The 10,209-nt window shown below is 47.7% G+C and overlaps 1 pseudogene; it reads right to left on the bottom strand.

The window, feature by feature from the left end:
- Positions 1-2,105: 2,105 nt before the first annotated feature.
- The window catches only part of LOC114555549 (dynamin-1-like), a 32,677-nt pseudogene continuing 24,573 nt past the window's right edge, over positions 2,106-10,209 (bottom strand).

The following is a 10,209-nucleotide window of genomic DNA, read 5'->3' as shown; positions in this document are numbered from 1 at the left end:
CCTAGGGTTAGGGTAAGGATAGGGTTTATAGGATAGGGCTAGAATTTCCAGACCAACCTGACAAAAAGTTATCAAAAGAATTTTTATAGGATAATAATTGCGCATATAACGCCTCTCCAGATGGACCCAACCAAAAGTTAATTTTAATTTTAAGACCAAACTAATTTTCCTAGCTAGCTACCAAACACAAACTTTATCATATCTCATCCAAATGAAATGCTATCAATACAACTCTCAAAGATTGTTCTTCAACATACCACTACGATGATAGCTACCAAATTTGGCGAAGATCGGCCATTAGATGGCGCTATAATCAACGTTTATGTGTTTTGGCAGATAACTCAATGCATGCAAATGGGACATTTGCGATTGCAATTTCTCCGCCCTAGTAATTGCTGTCGACATGAAACTTGTGAAGCTCGTTCGGCATGCTGCTCTGAGGCTCTGTACCACATTTGGCAAAGATCGGCCATTAGGGGGCGCTACAGTCAACGTAGACGAGTTTACTCATTCAATGTTAATGGGATATTTGCAACGGCAACGTACCGCAGACCTTGCGGCTCAAACCTCTGGATATTTCCCGACGTTTGCCTCCCCACCGCCACGCTTCGGGCGACTGGCGCCGGGAGGCTTGGACCCCGTCATAACTGCCCGCAGTTCTAGTTATGATTTGATACTATAAATAAAACTGAATTAAAGGAGAGAGGACACTCGAGCGTTTCATTCACACAGACTTTATTAATGTCTACATGTCTTAGTGGGCCCAAATACACAACACAAGACACACAACTACACACACACACACACACACACACACACTACAGTCTGGGCCGCTGCATATTTCAGTTAAACAGATTATATATAAATATATATATATATATATATATATATATATATATATATATATATATATATATATATATATATATATATATATATATATATAATTTATATATATATATATATATATATATATATATTTTATATTTATGGTTGATAATTTATTATTATTCATATATTCTGTAAACATTGATATAAACACAGCGTGAAGTATCTACGATCACAAGTGTGTGTGTCTGCCACAGAGAAACACTTATTTTTAGGGATGTCCCGATACAAATTATTTAAAATATTGAATATCTGCCACTGCAGCAGGAGGAATAAGAGGGGGAACACCAGAGCAGGGGGAATGAGAGGGGGAAACACCAGAGCAGGGGGAATGAGAGGGGGAATTTACAAAATGCCCATATATTATAAATATGATGTCGGCTGTGACCCGATCGGGTCATCCCTACTTTATATTTAAACTAACGAGCACACAAGGAAACGTCACAGCACACACGCTTTGCAGACAGACACATGGTCACTAGCACACAGACAGGTTCATAGACCCAATAAATACATCAGCAGGGACAGTTCACATTATCACACTCAGCCTTTCAGTCCCACACATCTACATCTAACAGCAGGACTCTCTGAAAGGCCCATCCTCAAATCCATGCATGGGATTCTTACGGTCAAAAACAACAATATTATTAAACAGAGAACAGTGAGCCTCATTGTCAAGCCAAGTTCCGTTATTTGGTTAACACCGGAGTTGGACTGAAAACCACCCACCAGACTCCATGTAAATAATCACTACTTTTATCATCGTAAAACTCACTTCATTCAAAGTGGACAGAAACTAAATAAAAGTCATCTTTCCACTGTTCCAACAATCACCACTCTGGTTTGGTTGAAATAAACCCTTAATTCACCCATTTACATGTGGAGATATGCTGGCTCTATACATGCTAAAAGTCCTGATTATTTACATGGAGTCTGGTGGAGATATGCTGGCTCTATACACGCTAAAAGTCCTGATTATTTACATGGAGTCTGGTGGAGATATGCTGGCTCTATACACGCTAAAAGTCCTGATTATTTACATGGAGTCTGGTGGATTTGGTGATGGTGATTTCGGGGCTGTTTCATGTTAAACTAAAAGGATCTTACTCTTTAACTAAAAGGTCTATCTCTGTAGGGATCCATCCCATAATGTTGTCAGACTCTTAGAATAATAATCTGAGTCTGTCAGCAGCAACAACAGAACTTTTAGTGGACTTATTGATTAATACTGGACCAGTCAGACACCAGAACATGAGAAAACAGGGTCCATGTTTAACAAGGTGACAGCTAACATCAATATCAATAAGAACCACACATTGTAAATAAATCAATAAATAGATCAATAAATACATCAGTTAAAACTATATGTAAACTTTACACTGTAAAGAAAAGTTCAACAATGCAACATTTCAGCATGAATAAGAATAAAAGACAGATCAGTCTGGAGCTCCTCAGAACTTTATGAAGATAGACAGACATGTCTCACTCTCCTGAGAGCAGGACCTGTCTCACTCTCCTGAGAGCAGGACATGTCTCACTCTCCTGAGAGCAGACAGACAGCAGATCTGTCTCACTCTCCAAGGAGTAGACAGACAGCTGGACCAAACATGTAATATTGCTGAGTGTTTGCTGTACAGTCATGATGAGCTGATTATAGTGAAGTTGACAGAAACAGAAACCCGCCGGGGTCAAAGGTTAATACTCCACAGAAGACTGGGGGCTCTCTCCGTGGGCGGGGCTACCTTTACTGGGACGACTGGGAACCAATCACAACACGGAGAAAGACAAAGGAAAAGAAAACAAGTGAATCAACACAAACATGTTTAAATAAATCAGTGAGAAGAGAGATCAGTCGGTCTGATTCCAGCAGACGCCAGCGAACGCAGCGGCCCTACACAACGCCTGGGATTGGTCTAGACAAGGCCTGGGATTGGTCTAGACAAGGCCTGGGATTGGTCTAGACAAGGCCTGGGATTGGTCTAGACAACAGCTGTGATTGGTCCAGCCTGTGATTGGTCCAGCCTGTAGGAGCTGGTGGTGTGCAACAGGAGAGGACAGAGAAACACTGAATGATGTTTGAGAGGGTGGACAGTCTTTGTGATGATAAATCAGCTGGATCCTCACGCTTCAGGTGTGTGTGTGTGTGTGTGTGTGTGTGTGTGTGTGTGTGTGTGTGTGTGTGTGTGTGTGTGTGTGTGTGTGTGTGTGTGTGTGTGTGTGTGTGTGTGTGTGTGTGTGTGTGTGTGTGTGTGTGTGTGTGTGTGTGTGTGTGTGTGTGTGTGTGTGTTTCAGATGGAGGAGTCAGATCCTGGTCTGGAGGATCGAGATGGAGATGCAGGACTCCTCCGACTGGAGACAAAACAACAAGACAAACAAAACAACAGACAGACAGACAGACAGACAGACAGACAGACAGACAGGCAGACAGGCAGACAGAAAGACAGACAGAGAGACAGACAGAGAGAGAGAGAGAGAGACAGTGAAGCAGGCAGACAGAAAGACAGTCAGTACAGGTTGATGAAGCTATCAGTCACACAGCTAATGATGGTAGAGACAGAGCACATTTAAGTCCTGCCCCCTCTCTCCTCTCTGTTGACTTGTAGTGTGTGAAGGTTTCCTCCTCTTTATGTTATATTATGTTATTATATTATATTATGTTATAATATATTGTTATTATATTATTTTATTATATTATATTATGTTATAATATATTGTTATTATATTATGTTATTATATTATGTCTGTTTTTAGGAGCTGCAGACCCAACAAAACTGAGATTTCTGAAGACAGAAGCTTATAAAAACTCAGTTCAGTTTTTAGACGGAATAGACGAAGAGGAAACCTTCACCCCCCCACCCCCCTCGCTCCCCCCGGTGGGGGCGGGGCTTTCAAAGAATGACGCAATGCACTCTGTCTCAATGCTGGGGGAGTGGGCAAGTCTCATGGCGAGGACTGCAATCTGATTGGACGATGAGTCACACACAGACTTGGTGAGAGACAGTGACATCACACAGACAGCTGACGTACCATTGGTGAACTCCTCACTGGTCACTGATAGAGATTCTGAAAGAATAACCATATATGGTCATTATGAGGGGGAGGGGCCGGGGGAGGGGCTAGGGGAAGGTGCCATGGGGAGGGGCTACTTGCTCTGACACACCTGAGAACTTCCTGTTTGGCCTCAACAGCTACTGTAGAACAGGATCACACAAACAGAGAGACAGACAGGCAGACAGACCGACAGCTACAGACAGACTGGCAGGCAGACAGACAGACAGACAGACAGCTACAGATAGGCACATAGACAGACAGGCAGACAGACCGACAGCTACAGACAGACAGACAGGCAGGCAGACAGACAGACAGACAGAAAGCTACAGATAGGCAGATAGACAGACACACAGACAGACAGACACAGAAAGACAGACAGAGGGACAGACAGACAGACAGACAGACAGTCAAACAGACAGACAGACAGACAGACAGACAGACAGATACAGACAGACATGGCTCCAGGTGGATGTAAAGGTGATGACAGACAGTTTGTCCAGGACGTTTAGCCTAGCTTAGCACAAAGACTAGAAGCAGGGGAACTGCAAAACTAAGCTAGGCTAACAGTTCCCTCTGCTTCCAGTCTTTATGCTAAGCTAGGCTAAACATCCTGGACTCTGAGATGAAACTTATTTTAGTGTGAGAGGATGGAGAGAAGAATGAGCAGAGGGAGGATGGAGAGAAGAAGAATCAGCAGAGGGAGGATGGAGAGAAGAAGAATGAACAGAGGGAGGATGGAGAGAAGAAGAATGAGCAGAGGGAGGGAGAAGAGAAGAAGAATGAGACATGTCTGAGCAGATAATTTGTGGATCGCTGCTTTCGTTCTACCAGGGAACCAGAGGATGTAAAACCTGCCTCTCTTTACATGGGGTCTGGTTCTAATAAGCAGTTACATCACGTTACCACGGCGATCACTAAGATAACTCTCAGTCTGCCTTTGTCATCTGATTTTGGGTAATTATTTAATGATAATTAAACATCTTTAAGAGGAATGTCCCAGCTGAAGGAGTTCAATAAACAACATTACAGAAGTCAACGAAGAATCCTGTTAAATAATCCTGATTTACATATGTGTGTGTCTGTGTGTGTGTGTGTCTGTGTCTGTGTGTGTGTGTGTGTGTGTGTGTCTGTGTGTGTGTGTGTCTGTGTGTGTGTGTGTGTGTGTGTGTGTGTGTGTGTGTGTGTGTGTGTGTGTGTGTGTGTGTGTGTGTGTGTCCAAATACACAGGGCGTGTGTGATGCGTCAGTGCAGTAGTACTGGGATAATAGTGCCTGTAGTTTAGTAGTAGTAGTAGTGTTACTGCCACCAACTAGCCCTTGTGCAAGGGGCAAAAAGAGGAGCCGAGATTGTAAGTCTCTTCCGGTCGGTACACAGCCTCTCCACCGCCAAGACTCCTACAGTGTCTCCTCGCGGCCACACACAGTAACTGGGCCCTAGCGGACCCAGGCTGAACTGAGCCCTAGCGGACCCAGGCTGAACTGAGCCCTAGCGGACCCAGGCTGAACTGGGCCCTAGTGGACTCAGGCTGAACTGGGCCCTAGCGGACCCAGTCTGAACTGTAGGGGATCTCGGAGCAGCAGTGGGCCCCAGAGGCGCAGTGTGCAGGCCCACCAAGCAGTGGACACGCCCTGACACCCGCCAACCACTGCCCTAGCTAGGGGTAAATAGTCCCACTGCCTTGTGGGGTAGCCTATAGAGGCAAAGCCTTACAACGGCTGTGAAGACAGATGAAGTCTACAGCAGTGCTGGGTCCCCAGTCGTTGTGGTCTCCATGCCACTGGATCCTGACCCAGACCTGCCAAGGACATGGTGGGAGTGTGGTCTGTGCACCCACACCCTCACCTTAATCCTTATCTATGCGCAAGCTCCTTGCTCCGAAAAATCAAAGTGAAAAATAAGCTAAGCATTGCTTCGTGGAATGTTCGCACACTGCTGGACTTGGCCGTAACTCCTGACAGGCCCCACTGTAGGACAGCACTGGTGGCCCTGTAGCTCGCAAGGTACAACATCGACATAGCAGCTCTCCGCGAGACCAGACTACATCAGGAAGACTCCCTGACAGAGTTTGGTGCTGGGTACAACTTCTTCTGGAAGGGGGTCCCCGAAGGCACTCGCCGTAACCAGGGAGTTGGCTTTGCTGTGAACTGTAAACTGTTGCAGCGCATTCAGGAATCCCCAATCAGCATTAATGAGAGACTGATGACATGGCGCATCCCCCTTGCAAAGGAACGCTTTGCCACTCTCATCAGTGCATACGCCCCGACTCTTGATGCCGAGCTCAACATCAAAGAGAAAAACCCCGGTTACAGACAGGCTCATACTCATGGGAGACTTCAACGCTAGAGTAGGCACGGAGCACCTGGTGTGGAGTAAAGTCATTGGCCAGCATGGCGTGGGGAAAATGAACCCCAATGGGCTCAGACTCCTCTCCATCTGTGCAGAGCACCAGCTGGTCATCACTAACACCATCTTCCAGATGAAAAACAGGTTTAAGACCACCTGGCAGCACCCCCGCTCAAAACATTGGCACCTCCTTGACTATGTGATTGTCCGTCAAAAGGACAGACAAGATGTCCTCACCACCCGTGTTATGCGTGGAGCTGAGTGCTGGACTGACCACCTTATGGTCAGATCCAAACTACTCATGAGTATTCAACCCCGTGGCCCGAGGACCGCTCCGAACAAAAAACTCAACTGTATAGCGCTGAATAGCCTCACCACCAAAGACAACCTGCGACGGCTCCTTGCTGAAAACCTCAAAAAGCTCCCAGAGGAAACAACTGACTGGCCAGCTCTGCACCTGGCTATTCACAGTGCAGCCTCAGAGGCGCTTGGCCTATCAAAGAAACAGAAACCCAGCGAGCCCTCCGGACTATGGAGGACACCTGGTGGGTGCAAAAGGCGCGAGAAATCCAGAACCTGGCAGACTGCAATAACGCCCAAGGCTTTTACGATGCCATAAAAGCATTGTACGGCCCCAGGAAGCGGGCCATCGCCCCAGTCCGATCAGCTGACGGGTCCATGCTCTTTAAGGCCCGCCACGAGATTCTTGCCCACTGGGCAAATCATTTTGAGAGTCTCTTCAACCACACTAACCCTGTCGACCTACATATTCTGGATTATCTCCCAGACCTGCCACCAACCACATGCTTGGACACTCCTCCACTTTACTCAGAACTCCGGCAAGCTATTGCCGGGATGAAGAACAACAAAAGCTCTGGACCCGATGGAAACCCTGCAGAGGTTTTCAAACACGGAGGATACACCTTCACGCGTCGCCTGCACCTCCTGATCCAAAACTTCTGGGAACATGGGACCCTCCCACAGGACTGGATGGACGGAAACATCGTGGTCATTTACAAACAGAAAGGAGACAGAGCAGTCTGCGGCAACAGCCGTGGGACATCTTTCCTCTCCGTCGCAGGGAAAGTCAAAGACCCGCCAAATCTGTGAGCTTCAGTATGCTGATGACTGTGCCGTCTTAGCTCACAGCCCGGACTCTATGCAGCACGCTCTTAACACAATATCCAGTCTGTACCAATCTTTTGGCCTACAGGTCAACATTCAAAAAACCAACGTCATGTTCCATCTCACTATCCCCGCCCCCACACCCCCCAGTTTTCACATAAATGGTGTTCCACTTAAAACAGTGGACCACTTTACTTACCTCGGCTCCACTTTGCCCACATGCTGCTCCCTTGACACAGAAGTACACACCCAGATAAATAAAGGCTCATCATCTTTCGGTCGCCTATGCAGCAGGGTTTTTGAAAACCGTAACCTGAAGATCAGCACCAAGATGGCTGTTTACAACGCAGAGTCTTGGACCCCATACCGCAAGCACATTACCAACCTAGAGGCCTTCCATATCTGCTGCCTACAGAAGATCCTCAGCTTGTTCTGGGAAGATCGAATCCCCCAAACAGATATCCTCAGCAACACTGACTCAACCTGTATGGAAGCAGCGGTAGCCAAAAAACATCTGCGCTGGATAGGGCACACCATACGCATGCCTGAACACCACCTGCCCCGTCAAGTCCTGTACAGTCAACTAATGGGCGCTAAACGCTCCGCCGGAGGGCAAAAGCGGCGTTTTACGGACTACACCAGGGACCTCCTAAAGTCGAGCGAACATCCCTCTCACGCAGCTTGAATCTCTGGCACTCAACAGATCAGCCGGGCAGGTTACCTGTGCCACTGCAGTCTCTCAGATACACCAAACCAGCCAAGACCGACGATCCGAGAGGCGCATCAAGAGACACAGCGGGCATCTGGTATCCCATGCTCCATCTGGTTTCCCATGCTCCATCTGGTTTCCCCTGCTCCATCTGGTTTCTCCTGCTCCATCTGGTTTCCCCTGCTCCATCTGGTTTCTCCTGCTCCATCTGGTTTCTCCTGCTCCATCTGGTTTCCCCTGCTCCGTCTGGTTTCCCATGCTCCGTCTGGTTTCTCCTGCTCCATCTGGTTTCCCATACTCCATCTGGTTTCTCCTGCTCCATCTGGTTTCCCCTGCTCCATCTGGTTTCTCCTGCTCCATCTGGTTTCCCCTGCTCCATCTGGTTTCTCCTGCTCCATCTGGTTTCTCCTGCTCCATCTGGTTTCCCATGCTCCATCTGGTTTCCCATGCTCCATCTGGTTTCCCATGCTCCATATGTGGACGAGTGTGCGCCTCAAGGATCGGACTCTAAGCCCACTAGAAGTGGCACCAGCGGCAAGGTCACTGAACCCACCTCCCCTCTACCCCCATCCCTGGAGCAAGCGTCATCATCGAACACAATGGACAGCTAAGATAATGATGGTGTGTGTGTGTATCTGTGTGTCTGTCTGTGTGTGTGTGTGTGTGTGTGTGTGTGTGTGTGTGTGTGCGTGTGTGTGTGTGTGTGTGTGTGTGTGTGTGTACCTGGGGACTCCCGGTGGGGGGGCTCTGTTGGGTCTGGAGGGCACGTTGGGTGCTCCAGGATCTGGTGACACTGCAGGGCGAGATGGAGGGCCGGGGGCTGCTCGTCCGCCGGGACGAGGGGGTCCAGGAGGGGCCCGACGCTGGGGGGTCGGACTGGACATGGGTGACCTGCAGAGACATTCAGAGACATTCAGAGACCAGCAGAGACACTCAGAGACCAGCAGAGACACTCAGAGACACTCAGAGACACTCAGAGACCAGCAGAGACACTCAGAGACACTCAGAGACACTCAGAGACCAGCAGAGTCACTCAGAGACACTCAGAGACACTCAGAGACACACAGAGTCACTCAAAGACCAGCAGAGACACTCAGAGACCAGCAGAGAGAGACACACACACACACACACACACACTCAGGGGTGTGTGGCAGCTGAGCCGTTGGTTGCTATAGGTTACCTGCGTCCTGATGGCATCCCTGTGACCTGCAGCCAGGAGTCGTCGACGGGGGGGGGCATGGGCGTGCTGATGGTGGAGGTGCTGATGTCACCGATGAGGCTCAGACCCTCCCGCAGGGCGTGGTACATCCTCAACATCTCATCACGGTGCTGGGCCTGGGGGGGCAGAGAGACAGACAGGGAGGGAGAGACAGGGGGAGAGAGAGATGGAGAGAGAGAGACAGGGAGAGAGAGGGAGAGAGAGGGAGAGACAGACAGGGAGAGAGAGACAGGGAGAGAGAGATGGAGAGAGAGAGACAGGGAGAGAGAGGGAGAGACAGACAGGGAGAGAGAGACAGGGAGAGAGAGAGATGGAGAGAGAGAGACAGGGAGAGACAGGGAGAGAGAGACAGGGAGAGAGAGACAGGGAGTGAAAGAGAGACATGTCTATATAAATCTGGACTTGTATCACTTGCAGTACTTTGTTAGTCAATGATCTAAGTCAGCATTTACACGGTGGATGGTCATCATTCAAAATCACGCTGTGAAATGACTGAATGTGTTGTACACCAAAGGAGCTCTTTAACCAGTATTAATGTGTCAGGTAGGGTTGAGTAGTTATTCAAGAGAAATACTTTACAATTCACTTACTTTATTATAATTTTTTACCTTTAATGTTAACAGGCAGGCAACACATTTCACCCTCCAAAAATGTAGGAAATTGAACATGTTTGAAAATATTAGTTGGCAAATATGTATGTGTATATATAATAACATCTTTTTAAACAAGAAAATGATGTTGATTTAAGAGAATCAGGTCCAATTTCTTTGTTTAGTTAGTCTATGCCAGTCATTACTCAACTCAGTGCATTATGAAACAACCCCAACGACAATTGAGGCACTTGTGTGCAGACATAACAGTATACACTTTAAAT

This window comes from Perca flavescens, chromosome 5 (assembly GCF_004354835.1).
Source record: "Perca flavescens isolate YP-PL-M2 chromosome 5, PFLA_1.0, whole genome shotgun sequence".
NCBI classification, from domain to species: domain Eukaryota; kingdom Metazoa; phylum Chordata; class Actinopteri; order Perciformes; family Percidae; genus Perca; species Perca flavescens.
Note: the sequence above shows the minus strand (reverse complement) of the source record. Positions and strands in the feature narration are given on the sequence as shown.